The sequence below is a fragment of the Pelodiscus sinensis genome, chromosome 5, assembly GCF_049634645.1.
Source record: "Pelodiscus sinensis isolate JC-2024 chromosome 5, ASM4963464v1, whole genome shotgun sequence".
Taxonomy (NCBI): Eukaryota; Metazoa; Chordata; order Testudines; family Trionychidae; genus Pelodiscus; species Pelodiscus sinensis.
In genome coordinates, this window is record NC_134715.1 from 89,597,035 (window position 1) to 89,607,307 (window position 10,273).

The 10,273-nt window shown below is 43.1% G+C and overlaps 1 long non-coding RNA gene across 1 annotated transcript; it reads left to right on the top strand.

Annotated features, from left to right (window-relative positions):
* The first annotated feature begins 861 nt into the window (after positions 1 to 861).
* Positions 862 to 7,091, top strand: LOC142829653 (uncharacterized). The gene is made up of 2 exons (XR_012904307.1): positions 862 to 1,803; positions 3,688 to 7,091. It is a non-coding gene; the product is annotated as an uncharacterized LOC142829653 (long non-coding RNA).
* Positions 7,092 to 10,273: the final 3,182 nt, after the last annotated feature.

The window sequence follows — 10,273 nt, forward strand, 5'->3', positions numbered from 1 at the left end:
AAAGGAAAGAAAATATTGCATAAAAGCCTGAAAGACAATTGCTTTTCAATATAATTCAGAGATATATGTAGCATACTTAATCTGACAGCTCATAATTCTCAATTAGAATAAAATCTGCATTCTAGGCTGCAGCATATTAATACAGTGCTAATTAGTAAGGAGAGAAATATGTGCCTTAAACAATTTGCTAAATGTCTTTATTTTCATTAACCAGTGAAATGTCAGAGGATTGCAGTTTAGAGCAGAGGTGAGCAAATTCCAGCTGGTGAGCCAGATAATTTTAAATACTGACAATTTATGGGTTATTCGGTGTCACTCAGCAGTTCAGTTTAGCTTGATTTGAAAATAATAAAATATATTTACTTGTTTTACATTACTAAACTTCAAAATTGCAAAGAATTTTTGGTTAAACAGAAGAAAGTGACTGATTTAGCAAATGAAAATCCAGAAAAGATAAACATATAAATGAAAAGACCAGATTATAGAAAGACACAGGATTTCAAATTTGTACTTAGTTTGTTATGGGTTTTTTGTTTGTTTAATACCCCAACAACAACAAAAGTGAAGTAATAACAGAGGAAACAGAAAAACCATAAGTAAATGACTGTAAGTGTGTATATGTGTGCCAATGTATGTATAATTAATTACAAGAAGCTGAGAGCGAGAAAATACGGTGTAATAAAGAAGAAAAAAAGAGTACAACATTATCACTCAGACAGACATCAATACTTGTAAGACCAATGGAAGAAATTATCAAAATTAACCTAGAAGCACAAGACAGACAATTGCTTAATAAGCAGCAACCAGCATGGGTCTCGGAAGAACAGTTTGTATCTTATAAACCTAAATGATGTTGTTAGGCCCTAAAAAAAATAGGCCTAGTGCAGTTATGCTAAAGCAAATGTAACAAAGGTTTCTGGGTAGTCCCTGGACAGAACTGGAGATAGGTTCAAGCAAGGACGCACCCTACACGCTTGCTCAAGTTGCAAAATGAGATAAGCAAGAAGCTGCATTTTTGTACCTGCTGTGATGAGGAACAGTTTGTTTTGAGAACTGATAAGGAGCCTCCCTGTTTCTGCTCTCCCCATTTGTTCCAAACTCCCTGTTTCTGTTCTCCTTTGGCCATAACGAACTGTCTCCTTATTGCCCAGTACCTGTCTTTTGGGCTGATAAGAAATTGCTGATGCATTATGAATTGCTTAAGGCCATGATGTATAGTTGGCCAGGTATGCATGGGTATTAGAGGTTTCTAACTAATAAAGGGGGGTTGGTTGCTTGGGCGAATAGTCTATGACGCGACGGAACTGTCTATATAAGCCTACCTGTAAATGAAATCGGGGCTGGTTCACTTTGGAGACGGGCCGCTCTCTATTGTTGTGTGCACCATTCAATAAAGAGCTTGTGATTGGATCTTGCTGGTGTTGCCTGTCTCTTTGCGGTCAGACAACGAACAGAGGCCGTCCGGGTTCGAGTCCCCGACAAATTTGGCACCCCAGATGGGACCCGTCTGACTCTCCGGTGCAGAGGATCGGACTCCGAAGCAACGCAGCGCGCATCCTCCGGTTTTGAGGAGCCTTGCCAGGTGGCCTGATCCCTGCTCCGGCGATAAGGCGTGTCCTGTGAACCAGCTGAGGCCCGCAGAAATCCAGCAACATCACCTACCCGTTGTGTAGGATCCAGGACCTCGGGGTTAAAGTCCCTGAAGTATTCGGGGTTAAAGTCCCTGAAGTATTCGGGGTTAAAGTCCCTGAAGTGTTCGGGGTTAAAGTCCCTGGAGTGTTCGGGGTTAAAGTCCCTGGAGAGGTAAGCGAGCGCTCGGTATTGAGAAATTGAGTTAAGGATCCTTTGGCTGGTAAAGATGGGACAGGGCGGCAGTAAGTGCCCGGGGGACGCCCCGTTGACCCTGATCCTAAGGGATTGGAAGAACATTTCTGGAACGGCCGGTCAAGCAAAATCTAAAATGAAGGATTTGTGTCAAACACAATGGCCTTCACTCACTGCTAATTTGTCCCCGGATAATGATTGGCCAGACTGCGGGACGTTTTCCGTAGAAAGAATGAATGCCCTGAGGGACATACTGGTAAATCTTAGACCCGGACAAATGGAATATTTATTTGTATGGTATAATTACAAACCAAAGGAGTTTGAAAAGGTTCTGCAGGCTGTGTGTGTAGAAAAATAGGAGAGAGAGAGAAAGAGAGATTGCCTTGCAGGTCATTTGTGTAGAAGGAGTTTGTTAAACTTCCCCCACCCTATGCCCCGGAGGTGGTAAAAAGAATATTCCGTACCATTTTCTCTATCCATCTGCCAACCTGGGCTGATGTGATTCAATTGTTAAATACCCTCCTCACGGAAAATGAGCATCAAAAGGTTAAAGAAAAGGCTGTAGCATATCACCAGAATCAAGCTTGGAGAGGTATGCCCACCGCTGAGCCTACCTGAGATCCAAATTCGGACGGGATGCAAGGGAAAAGTTTACCTGAAGTGGTTAGCATTGTGACGCGGGTGTACAATGAGAAAGAGAAGAGAGAGAGAGAAAGAAGGAATTAAGCGGTTGTTGTTATATATGAAGGGAAACCTGCTTTAAAAATGACTCCTTGTTTCTTGCAGCCTCTTTTAATTATCTTGGCAAAGAAACAATAAAGTTTAAACATTTGGCTACAGACACTTTGTTAAACTTATTAAAGAGAAATAAGGAATTCTACTGAAACTTAATTGGTTAACTGCATAAAAGAATAAAATCTATACATTGTAAATTTGTAAAACCTGCACCCTAAAGGTTAAATGTGTCTTCCAAGAAAACTAATTATTGTTTTAAAGAAATCCAAGCCCAGAAACTTCACTGTTTTTCTGTTCAAAGCTGAGTTGATAGCACTTTTGGCTTGCTTTCAGATCCAAGGTTGTGTGTGTCTTCAAACTGCCTTTCTGTTCTGGAAAGGGGGGGCACTGTCCCCCATAAGTAAGCCTGTAACATTGTATATGATTCTTTTCAAGAAAAGAAAACCTTTTTGCTTGCTGAAATATTAACTAGCAAGGGTCTTGTTCTAAGAAAAAGTTTCTGTGGCAGTAAATTATTTGAAGCTTCACACATTAAAGAAAAAAAAAGAGCCTGGTCTGCAGTACAAGAAGGAATCTAAGGCATGTCATCTTTAACTTAATAATTGAACAATGAAGTAATTTACTCAAACCCTCTGAAGCTACTGTGCAAAACAAAAGCATACCATTAGGTAACAGCAGGCTAATCAAAAATTAGCAAAAAACATTGGTAAAGAAAAAGTATTCTAAAATATAATGCACAACCCCAGTGTGGGTAGAAATGTTTTCTTTGTCTTTCAGATTATCAAAAAGCACTAATATTAGCTGAAAAGTAACTGAAGAAAAAAAACATGGTTCTGTGTCATGACATAATAAGTTTGTGTTCTGTGTTCTATCCAAATTTGTCTTGTGTGTCCTAATTGTGATATATGTATTTCAAACATTGTTGTGTGTACAATATTGTTGTTTTAATGAAAGAATAATTTAAATCCCTTAAATAATTTTAACTTTGTGCTTTACATAGATGGATTTTGCTTTTCTAATTCTAGTGGAGTTTTAGTATCAGACTATGCAGTTTGTACTGTCTGGAATGTAGAGGAATCTGCTCCTCTACCTGCTGTTTTTTTTTCCCTTCTCTCCTATGATCACCAGCTCCTTTGCCATCTCTTTCGGAACTGGCCCTCCTGCAAGACCAAGCCCCAGAATCGGGAAAGCAGGAGTGGAGACTGGCAGGGTGCACCTTGCACCCAGACCACTACTGGTGCAGCTCTGATGGCCACATTGTTGCCCCAGTGGTCTTGCTACTTCACCTTGCCTCTGTGCTCCATGGATTGTTGCACGTTGGCAAAGGTAAAACAAAATTGGTTTGCTCCCAAATTCTCCCAGGCAGCCAAAGATTATGGCTTAGCTTGCCCTGTCTGCCAAGCCCACAATGTGGGTAAACCTGTAAAGACAGTTCCGGCAACCAGACCTCCGCCTTTGGGACCATGGCTGAATTTACAAATGGACTTTATTCAATTGCCTAAATGTCAATCTTTTGAATATGTGTTGGTTATTGCTTGCTTGTTTTTAAGATAGGTAAAAGCTTATTCCCTGCAGGAAAGCTGATGCCATCACAGTGGCAAAGAAACTTCTAAATCATTACATCCCATCATGGGGAATACATTTTGTGATTTCCAGTGATAAAGGTACCCACTTTACTGGACAAATTGTTTAACAAAAACTGGCAAAGTACCACTCTACCAGACAAGCACTGCACTGCGCACGACACCTGGAGAGCGCAGGAGCAGGAAAGAAATTAAACAGAATTTTAAAGAACAAACTTGCAAAAATATGTAAGAACTCTGGCTTAACATGGGTAGAAGCACTCCCGATTGCCCTAATGAGCATGAAAGTGACTCCTAATCGGAAAACTGGACTCAGTCCACATGAAATTGCATGTGGCCGACCTATGAAATTGTTAAGCAGCCAAAAAATTGACCTGGCTGATGCAACACTTATTAAAGAAAGCATAGTCAAGTATTGTCAGGAACTTATGAGGTGTGTACAGTCTTATCATTCTCAGGTTAAGGACGCCTTCCAAGAGGTCCTGACTGTGCCGTGCCATAAACTACAACCAGAAGATTAGGTTTGCGTGAAGGTTCACCAGTGGAAGACTGCCCTGGAACCCAGGTGAAAGGGTCCCTACCAAGTCCTTCTGACCACCCATACTGCTGTAAAGTGTGAGGAATTGTCCGCCTGGATTCACGCCTCCCACCGCTAACCAGTTCCAGTGCCTACACAAGTTAGCCCCAACAAAGAGCACTGCAGACCTGGTACCAGAAACCCAGGTCCAGAAGTAGACGGGGATCAGCGCAGGCCTGGTACCGGCAATCCAGGCCCAGAAACAGACGACGTCAGACTTCAAGGGAGCCACGCACGTTCACCCCACCGCGAACCAGGTGAACCAGAAGCAGACGACATCTGTGCCCAGGGCAAATAGACTACTACCCCTTTGGGCGACCTGAAGCTTCAACTTCGACTGAGGAAACCTTAGACTGGTGGTGTCCTTTCCCGGAAGGAAGGCCTCGTTTTCTGGCCTGGGTTCTTATGTTTTTACTTTTATTATTTGTTATCTTTCTCTTTTGGTGGTATAAGATGTAAAGGCTGTAGAAACTAACAGCTCTAACACCTTTGTTCATCTTGCATATGAGCTGAAAGCTCGAATGCCAGAATTACATAATACATCATGTTGGGTGTGTTCCCTAGTCCCAGTGGATAGTCAAAGAGGGTTGCTTATAGTTCTCATTTCCCTTTGTGCAATAAACATGACATGGACCCCATCTTAGAAGGATTCCTCAGGAAATCTAAACATTACTTAGGAAAAGACTGAGATTAAAAATAGAGGATTCCTGAATGTATGGAAAAACCCGGACATTGGTGCCTATTAAAAAGGTCATCTACTGATTCTGGTATGCTTGTTGGAATCAGTCAGTGCACTTGACATTTCCCATGTCGGGTCTGCTTATACTCTGAGGATAAATACCAAATTATCAATGGTACAGCTGACTTTCTGATCCCTAGGTGGATGAAAGTAAATATATCGTCCTGCGTACCTTCCTTCACACACACCCATTATAACTGCTCCTCTCTAAATTGTACTCAGCGCTCTCCTGGACCTAGCAACAAGTCTCTCTGTTTATGCTCTTATCCGAATGGTCCAACCCTACCCATCGGACCGGTAGGATGGAGTCTGTAGAACCAACCCTTATTTAGAGTGTACTCAGTGTGCGGTAACAAAGCATATTTGACCCTTCCTCCTTCATGGAGTGGATTCTGCTACTTGGCCTAATTGAAGCCACCTGTTCTTTACGGCCCTCATCTCCCCACTGGAAAGATTAGGAATATGAGGGACGCTGAGACAGATGCTAAAGAATCTCGCCCTCTTACTTGGCGAGCTGTGAATGACTGGGCAGGTGTTTGTGCGGCATTTCCCAATGCTTGTGGAGGGGCCTTTTATCGAATAGGAGAAGGAGTAATGAGGCTTCAAGAAATCTTGGAAATAATGGCTAATACCACTGCTGATGCTTTAACTGATCTGGCTACCGAGCAGAAAAAGATCCGGCAGATAGTTCTCCAGAATCGCTTAGCACTAGACATTCTACTAGCCTCTCAAGGAGGAACATGCGCCTTGATAGGACAAGAGTGTTGTGTGTATATTCCCGACGTTTATAACGCCACTTGGGAAAGAGCGGATCATCTTATGCAGGTAGCAAAAGATCATGGAGGAAAGAAAGGGGATTCTTGGTGGAGCGACCTGTTTAGCTGGTTTCCAAATGTCGGTGGTTGGCTCCATAACTTACTTCGTAGCGCTGTCATTGTTATTTGTAGTTTGGTAGTTCTCTATGTCCTAATTCGTCGTGGATGTTGGATAGGCACTAAAGTGTGTTCCACCAAGTAGTAAGTTGTTACATTGTGTCCCAAGAGTCCCTTCATGGTACTCTAGGGACAAAGGGGGGACTGTTAGGCCCTAAAAAAAATAGGCCTAGTGCAGTTATGCTAAAGCAAATGTAACAAAGGTTTCTGGGTAGTCCCTGGACAGAACTGGAGATAGGTTCAAGCAAGGACGCACCCTACACGCTTGCTCAAGTTGCAAAATGAGATAAGCAAGAAGCTGCATTTTTGTACCTGCTGTGATGAGGAACAGTTTGTTTTGAGAACTGATAAGGAGCCTCCCTGTTTCTGCTCTCCCCATTTGTTCCAAACTCCCTGTTTCTGTTCTCCTTTGGCCATAACGAACTGTCTCCTTATTGCCCAGTACCTGTCTTTTGGGCTGATAAGAAATTGCTGATGCATTATGAATTGCTTAAGGCCATGATGTATAGTTGGCCAGGTATGCATGGGTATTAGAGGTTTCTAACTAATAAAGGGGGGTTGGTTGCTTGGGCGAATAGTCTATGACGCGACGGAACTGTCTATATAAGCCTACCTGTAAATGAAATCGGGGCTGGTTCACTTTGGAGACGGGCCGCTCTCTATTGTTGTGTGCACCATTCAATAAAGAGCTTGTGATTGGATCTTGCTGGTGTTGCCTGTCTCTTTGCGGTCAGACAACGAACAGAGGCCGTCCGGGTTCGAGTCCCCGACAATGTCTTTGTTCACATGCTGGTACCAAGCAAAGAGGTGATAAAATTATTGCGATTAGTCAAGTCTGCAGAGGATTGCAGGGGACTTGAGTAGGACTTGACAAAGCTATACAACTTGATAACATGGTACTGAGGAGTTCTATGTGGACTAACCTCTTTAAAAAGACCTAGGCATCATCGTGGATTGCTCAGAAGAAAAAAAAATTTGATCACCAAGCAAACCAGATATAATTCTGAAAATATTATGCTGCTATATAAATTGATCAAGCAATTCCCTCTCTATTTTAGTTCACTAAGGCTACGTCTAGACTGCAAGCTTCTTTCGGAAAAACTTTTTTTGAAAGAGAGCATCTACATAGCAAAAGCTCAATGAAAAAGCAATCTGCTTTTTTGAAAGGTAGTGTCCACATTTATTGGACACTCTCTCACATATAAGTCTACCCGGAATCAGTTCAGGCATGGCATTAGGTCAGCAGTTGCTTCTGAATGCTATTTGCCTAAGGCTGAGACGTACTTAAAGGGACCCCCCTGAACAGCCATTTCTCTGCTTCTGCTGCATGCTTGCCTACCTCTCTGAGGGACAGCAAAGCTTCATCAGTGTGTGCTCTAGTTGCCCTCAGGAGACCACAGCACACTCCTTGCCATGGAGCCGGAGCTGTCTCAGGGCATGCGATGGCCCCACTCTGCCATGCTGCAGTTTCTGTAGGTTGCCTTCCTGGCCCTGCATGAGCTCGACTCTGAGCTCATCATTAAGATACTTTCCTTGTATGCAGGAGCAATGCCTTTGCAACCACACTTCACATTGGAGAGACGATATTGGAGGCTAGCCACCAGTTTGGATTAGTGGGACCGGCTGGTCATGGAGCAGTGGGATGACCAGCAGTGGCTCCAAAACTTCTGCATGCGGAAGGCCACTTTTATGGAGCTGTGTGTCTGGCTCGCCCCTGCCCTCTGATGATGAGACACCCACCTGCGGCCCACCATCCCCCTGGAGAAGCAGGTCGCAGTCGCAGTCTAGAAGCTTGCCACCCCAGAGAGTTACCGGTTGGTAAGCAACCAGTTTGGAGTGGGAAAGTCCACCATCGGGGCCCTTCTCATGGAGGTAAGGCACTCTCGGACTGCAGTCCCTGCAAGGCGGGGGGAGGAGGGAGAAGTCCTGGAAAGTGGGACCCTAGGGAAAGGGGGTGTGGGAGGTGCAGAGGTGGGCTGGGGGTGGAGGGAGGGCGGGCACCTCCTAAGGGCTCAGGAACTTCCTTTCATTCTCTGTTTTGTGTGTTTCTTTGTCTCCTTCTGCAGGTTGTGAGGGCCATCAACTCTGTCCTGCTGTGGTCTCTATCCGCCTTGGAGACCTGGACCCAATTGTCACAGGATTTGCCACCCTGGGGTTCCCCAACTGCGGAGGAGTGATTGATGGAACCCACATCCCAATCCACGCACCACATCATCGAGTCACCCAGTACATCAACAGGAAAGGCTATTTCTCAACGGTGCTGCAGGCCCATGGACAGTTTACAGACATTTTTGTTGGGTGGTCGAGCAGGGTACTCGACACCCGTGTATTTAGAAACTCCAGCCTCTACCAGAAACTGGAGGCTGGCACATTCTTCCCCCAGTGTCACTTTGGGGTTGGGGATGTTTAGATGCTACTGTGCATTGTGGGGGATGTGTCCGACGCCGTCATGCCATGGCTGATGAAGCCGTACACAGGCCACCTGTACCCTAGTAGGGACCAATTCGATGCCCACCATCTGATGTTAGGAATAACCTTCTTCCCAGTAGGTTGTACCTTATGATGATGTTAAAATAATTGTTTCCTTAACCAATAGAATTCAGCGAAGATAATGGGCCTGATTTTTTTTTAAATCAGAATAATTTAATTATGCATGCAAATATTTCCTTATGGACACACTATGATTGTTTGTGCCAATATCCATATGCACATCTCATTGGTTATGCCATTTATGCATGCAATTTACAGTGACAGTCCTCTCAGGACTACTTCTCACTTCAAAGACCAGAATTTGAACCCAGTGCTGTCAATTCTGTTAATCTTGGAGGTAGTAGAAAGGAATAAACTCTACACAATTGATGGTGCTAAATTAATAGTATTTTGAGCCCAGAAGAGAACAAATGAATCTTCAGAGTTTAGCAGCCTGGATACATCTTAATAGGATTAGATTTCATTAAAATAAATCTCAAATGATTTGCTGTGATGAGTTTTGTTAAAGTCTACAATTTAGTGGCAGGAATGACATTCAAGCCCCATGGTTGTACGGCGACCATGACCTTACAATCCACTGCCTGTCACAATTTATAAATGGAGCCAAGTGACTCCTTTTGTCTAGCCAGTCTCTCATAATGGGGCAATGCTAGCATCTTTTTCAAGCATCCTGTCTGAGCCAGAATCAGTTTTGCTAAACTATTGCCATTATCAGGTGAATCATGGCCTGCCAGATCATACATTCAGGCCAGAGCCATAAAAACCAATATTTCATAGTTCTATCCTGCTAAATCAAATCTGCTAAGTTGAAAATCTCATAAGTGATTCGGTGACTTTAAAATCGAATGGCCTCAAAATGAAATACTTCATTTTTTCTAAGCCTCAAATAGGCTCAGAGTCATTTGTTATTTCACAAGCTTTAGCAGATTTATCAACTAAATTAAAAGAACCACAGCCCTGAACATTGGTTTACAATAAAATTGTCAACACTGACACACAGAGGACAGAGGCCTAGTCTTATGCTGGAAGAAGTTTTAAATCCATATTTACGCAACGGAGGGGCTAGACACCCTGGCTTATACAAATACTACTAATATAGAGTACATATATATATGATAGAAAAATCTTTTTTGAACAGTGTGCTACTAACTGTAGATTCAATGGCATATTCCTTCCAAGGAGTTATGGGTGGGTTGGTTATTGGTTTTTTATTCTGTGGCTCTTGCACAGTTTTCCTCACACACCGAATCAAATTACAAGTCAGACAGCCTTTCCCTGAGTTATGCTTATTTTTCTGATTTCTCTTGTAGAGGAGGAGGTGATGCAATCTTTCATTTTCAGCCTGAAAATGACATACTTCGAAAGCTCAAAATGAACAAGACACAATAAAAAT